The 6,000-nt window shown below is 44.1% G+C and overlaps 1 long non-coding RNA gene across 1 annotated transcript in view; it reads left to right on the top strand.

The window, feature by feature from the left end:
• The first annotated feature begins 624 nt into the window (after window positions 1-624).
• The window catches only part of LOC119167756 (uncharacterized), a 32,248-nt gene continuing 26,872 nt past the window's right edge, over window positions 625-6,000 (top strand). Inside the window, exon 1 of the long non-coding RNA XR_012884074.1 lies at window positions 625-5,867. This is a non-coding gene — a long non-coding RNA (uncharacterized LOC119167756). The remainder of the gene's footprint in view (window positions 5,868-6,000) is intronic.

The raw sequence follows: 6,000 nt of genomic DNA, 5'->3' as shown, positions 1-6,000 counted from the left end.
GCACACCGCTGAATGAGCGAACCTCGACATGTGTCCTGGAGCTCCATTCGAAAGACCCTGCGAAGTCCTTCAACATTGAGTTTCCAGCAACAAGTGCATGGGTCATGTTAGGGTTGGCTTTTACGCAGCCGCACATGAACACTTCAAGCACACTTACACAGACAAACAAATGCGAACAAACTACAATGCAAAAAGTGCAACAGAATTGACAGGCACAGCTGGAAGATCACTTGCAAACTCCAACACGATACGGTAGCAGAATCCGCCGGCTGTCAACGGTTAGAATGGTCCGCACAGTCAACCGCACAACTGACCACCACTGAACAACTCGGGCACAGTGCTAGGCAGCAAAGTTTCGAAATGAGAGCTTTTGCCCCCATGCTTTTTGCGCACGCGCCAAAGGCGGGCGCAAGGCAGTGTGGAAAGGCGTAGCACAAACCACTGCCGGGCTGCGACATTACATTCCAGCACCATTGGATGGATGGATGGATGGATGGATGGATGGATGGATGGATGGATGTATATGGCTGCAGACAGTCACTGCAGCGCCACGGCGAGTCATGGCGCGAACTAATACGAGTGGCCTCGCCCTAGGTGCTTTTCTGGTGACCGCGCGCTGCCTGGGCACCCAAATCGCGCGAACATCCCTAGGCGCTTCAGTCCCTAGCGGTGCGCCGACGTCGACTGTCAGCGCTTCCTCTAGTTTGGTCGATGTTGATTTTGGTGTTGTGCGGCGGTGTGTATGGATTGCGGTATTATTCCTTGCGAATCTGGTGATGTGGCAATGATTCTCGGCCGACCGATCCTTCAGAGGGGGAAGATCGAGCGCCGTGGGTGTTTCGTGCAAGCGGTAGCATTGAATGACCAACATCCCGCGTCGATGTGATATGCTCAAGTGCTTGCTGTCTTGTGCGTGCTGTGTGGTGGTTTGTTTGACAAATTTAGTTCCCCGCACATTTGATGATACCATAGTGTTGGCTGGGTCATGCAAGCCGTAGCGTTGAATCACAGCGGCGTAAGCGTGATCATGTTTGTGCAGACATACTTCCGAATGAGATTTAGGGTCTGACACACTGTACTGACAACACCACTGTCACACGGGTTCTTGTTTGCTATGTCGTACCCCTTTATATCGCAGTTAGATGACGGCTGCACAGTATTTGATCCGATTAGTTTCGGCAGTTAGCGGTGACTAATACTGGTGTCACTCGAATACTTTTGATCAAGATCCACAGGTCTCTCGCTGCTGCGCTGGATCGAGTTTGGCGCAGACGCCCTAGCTGATTGCAATCATAAGTGCCCGTGTGACACCGGTATGATCGCACGTGCGAATGCTCAAACCCTTTCTGTGCGCTCTTGTGGTCTCTAGCTTCTTGGCTGCTGGTTGCGTCAGTAGACGAGTATGCAAGAAAAACAGTTTACTACATATACAAAGCTATTCTATCAAAATTATGCAGAAAAGGTGCATCATACTGGGTAGCTTGGTCTGTGATAATGGGACGTCGTCTCCAGCACCCATCCCCCATTTACAAAATTTTCATGGCTCCCCAATGTGTAATTTTTACTAATAAATACTAATAAAACTATCTAGCAAAACCATCTTACGAAGTTTCTAATCTAACTAAGAATTTCCATTCACCAGCAAATATTTGTAGAATGTAACGTCTTCAGACCAATTCAAAGTTTTTTAAAACAGCCATTTAAAAAAGCATTGATTTTTTTTATAATTTTGTTGCAACAGATTATAGTATGTGCTCTGACACTACCACATTGAAGCATTCATGTGCTGTCGCTTTACCTTTATGGAGCGGTATGCCGCAAGCCTGTGCAGAAGAACAATGAATGCAGCCTTTGGCAGTGCTCTTACGTTCCAGATGGTGGCAGAAGTTATGGTGGTTGCTTTTGTTATTTCATGGCTTATGTGACAGAAGGCACTGGTCACTCCTAGCCTTTTTCTAGCTTAGAATGCTCGCACAATCACTGCATTTATTCCCCTTGTCATTGCATATCGGTAACTTGTCGTAGCCACACGTCTCCCTGGTCTGCATCACCCAGACATAGTGTTGTTCTTCTATGTCAAAGTTGCCTCTACGTATTTTTAAGGCACAAAGACCAGGCTAGAAGTACTCTTTGCTATTCTAATCAGTACATGTTCTTGCAGAAGCCACAAAGATGTGGCTGTTTTTAATGACAAAGTAATGAGAAAAGGGGTCTAGGGGAGCTCAAAGTTTCGACAGTTTATTCATCATATCCTGCATCAAAAATCATAGGCACACATGTGTGGAGTAAGCTAGGCTCACATTGAGAGCATACTAACTAATCACAATCTGTGAACTCGTTCTTTACCTATCAGAAAGGCAAAGTATCACTGATACCTAATGAACCTCGTGATTTTATACAGAATGCATCCATGCGTTCTCGAGTAGTTGTGTTCCTGTTTCTGCTAATAATCCAAACCTTATCCAGGTACAGCTCACACTTACGAGAATCGCAATGCGTCAGCAAATGTGCCCCATCTTTATCTTTTAACGAAAGCTCATGTTTCTGTGCATGCTCATTTATGCATATTCTTGCCCGGCCAACATTCATCTTTTGCCATAGGATAGTGGAAATTCATAAACGACCTCATTGACACATTTTGTGTATGATTGGTGTGCCTCTTACCGTACCCACCCTTGTTGCTTCCATCAGATAGTATACATGAGAAAGCTGAGATGATTTTTGTGGCGCAGAAAAAAGAATCGGCATTCCATCTCTGTTTGCGACCATCTTTAGGTCGTGTGCAGCTTGGTGCATACACAGTACAACCTCAGGTCTCGCTGTTCTGCGCTCTTGCTCTACCCCATTACCTTTGTGTTCTCTCTTGATAGTATGGTGCAGCAACTCAGCTACAGCGTTAAGGAGCATGTGAAGGAAACCAACCACAGACAACCTGTCCAATTGGTTTAGAAAAGTCTTCTGCATAACGTGTGAGCACGACCGTGCACATGCATACTCTGGGCATTGTTGATTTATGGCCCTTTTCACAGTTTTGGAATGCGTCAACTCGTATGTGAGCGATTTTTCAGCACACCTAGACAAAAAAGCCAACAGCTGTGACGACTCTGCAAGGTAATGCGCTAAGCCAAAAACTGCAAAAAGCCAGAAGCCTTCAACCTATGTGAACACCAATCCTTTTTCAGTCTGTGAAAGCCTGCTAGAACATTGTTAACACTGCATATGTGGTGGTTAGTTGCTTTAAAATAATGAAAAAACTATCATTATAAGTAAGAACTTCCAAAACCTTCCGCTAATTAAAAAGTTGGTGGAACGTAATAAAAGCAGTTACGGTCAACCATAAGAAATTGCACAACACAGGAGCAACATACGAGCTACCTTTAACATAAAACTTGAGAAGGGCCTTGAAGCTTACACTGCCATGCCCGCGGCATTCTTGAAGGCAACCACACCACTGTTGTCTGTGCAACTTCTTATGTGGAAAAACAATTCACCATGCAGGACAGAATAAAATAGGTCCTCAACATCAACCAAGAACAAGTACCCATCGAAGGATTCTTTGAAGAAAGTGGATGATACATGAGAAATTCCCAGTTTAAAATGGGTCTCTCATGACAACCGAGTCTAGCCGCTTCATTAAAAACTGACTAATCAAGTTCTGCCAGATACCTCAATCACTCACAATTGTCCTGAATGAAACACCCGGCTTATACGTCTTGCCTGTAAAAAACACAGAAAGGGTGTTCTTTTTGCTAGCTGCAGTATGCAATAGACTCTGCTAGTCGTGCAAGTTCCAAGTCCTTACTCAGAGCCACTGCCTTGCTTTTCAAAACTCTTGTTTTAATGACTTTTAACTTGACGAAGCTCATGTAGACTGCTTGTCTTGCCTTGAAGTTACTCAAATCTACATCCATTACTACGGAGCCACTACTTTTATCCACTTGAAATGGGCACAAATTGTTGCACTTAAAGAATAACAACACCCACCAACGTATCCTCCTGACGAAGAGGGTTTTTCCCCTGTTCTTGCTAGAGCTTTGACATTGTACTTACGTAATAGTCCCTAGCTGCGACTTCGACTTTCGCCGCAACTCGTCGGTGCAATGCCAGTAATTAGTGAGCCAGCAACAGGGGTTCATGGCTAAATTTTGGGCCTTTGTTGAGTACATAGCGTACACTTTCTGCAATGTGAACATTTCCCAGCCAAGTGAGGCTTTCCCAGGTTGTGAGAGCAGGCTTCTTCTGTATGAAACAGCGGCCATGCCTCATCTTCAGGTTCCAGTTTGCCTCAGTGATTTGGGCTTGAACGCTTGGCATCACGAAACTTCTTCAGTGCCAGCCACTCCAGGTTCAAACTGAAGCAAAGTGAACGAAGCAGGTAAAGAAAGTGCACCTGCTGCCACAAGTTATGATTTCACATACTTTTGTAACATGACCAAATGAAGGTGTGACTTCCCCAAAAAGAGCACTCACTTCTTGTAGAACATGGCCTTTCAGAGAAGTCCTGCCTTCATTTGGTCGTGTTAGCAAATATGTAAAATTTTAAAATCCAAATTGTGGTGGCAGGCGCGCTTATTTGTTTACCTCCTTCATGCAATGTGCTTTAGTTTGGAACTGGAGTGGTTGGTGCTAAAGAAGTTTTGCAATGCCAACCGTATCATACTTGACCAGGCATAATAACAAGTGCCTAGTCAGGTATGTGTTATCAGTCGAAACTTGTCATCTCTCAGAATTCACGTGCTGAAAGCGCCCTGAGGAACCATGCATCTACGGTTGAACAGGCACACCTTTCAACATAGTCACACTTGTGCAAAGCAGCCCTGCATGTCTATTAGGTGACGCGTGCTCCTGGGCACACCACGTCGGAGCCCACGACTTCCGCAAGGTACCACGGATTAAGCCTGGCTGCAGATGCACTATACAGAGTCGGGGACATGGCTGTACATGGTTCTGATAAACGTTCCAGATATGTTTCAACGTTGCTAAAACATGTCGAAAAGCAGTTGGTAGTACAACTACAATACAAAAGCAGTAGCACTGCGATGTGAGTTGAATAACTTGTTGGTAGTGAAACCAACCTGCGATGTGCAACAGCTCGATAACACACATGCTCTTCTTGTATATCAGCCTGTTTTTATGTCCAATTCTATACAAAGGCTTCCCCCAGTTACCTACAATTTTCCCAACCCTGCGCAAGCTTAATCGATTTTATGCGTGCAAATCCCATCTAGCCTTTTGCCTTTCTCAGCTATTTTTCCCGTCTTTTCGTAGCCACACAATCTCTCTAACTGGTCACTTGTCTCTCCCTCACATTGCTTGACCTGCCCAGGTCCACCTTTTTTTTTCTTAATGTCATCTAGAATGTCATCTAACCCTGTTCTCTATCGAGCTCTGCTTTTTTAATATCTCTATGTTATGCTAACCATTTTCTGTTTCTATTTTGCATAGTTCTTAGTCTGTTCTGGACTTTTTTTTCTTCTTTTTTTTTACTATCATTCAAGTTTCTGCACCCTATGTTAGTACTCGCAGCATACAATAGTTGACCTCTTTCTGCTTTAGGAACAGTTGTAAATTGCCTTTTATGATTTGGGAATATCTGCCATTAAAGCTTTAGCCCATATATGTTGCCTGGTGAATTCCATTTTCTTGAGTAGTGTGTCCTGTGAATATCTGACTTAAATACATATATATTGTAAGGATTCTAGTGTGCCGTTGCGAACTCTCCCTCTCTTGTTTGGCCTCCTAACATAAGATCCTTGTCTTTTACTTATCTATCTGTAGCCCTACTTGGACACTTTCTCGGTTTAGACCCTCAGTTCACTGTAGTTCAACGGCACCACTGCTGAAAAGCAAAACGTCATTTGCAAAGCGTAAGTACCAAGATATTTTTTGTAAATGTTTATTCGTGTTTCTTATGAACATGGTGGCTCAAATAGTTCTGCTAAGCATGCTGTAAATATTGCTCAGATTTCGTCTCCTTGCCAGATATACTTCACGAATAAA

This window comes from Rhipicephalus microplus, chromosome 6 (assembly GCF_043290135.1).
Source record: "Rhipicephalus microplus isolate Deutch F79 chromosome 6, USDA_Rmic, whole genome shotgun sequence".
Lineage (NCBI taxonomy): Eukaryota > Metazoa > Arthropoda > Arachnida > Ixodida > Ixodidae > Rhipicephalus > Rhipicephalus microplus.
Note: the sequence above shows the minus strand (reverse complement) of the source record. Positions and strands in the feature narration are given on the sequence as shown.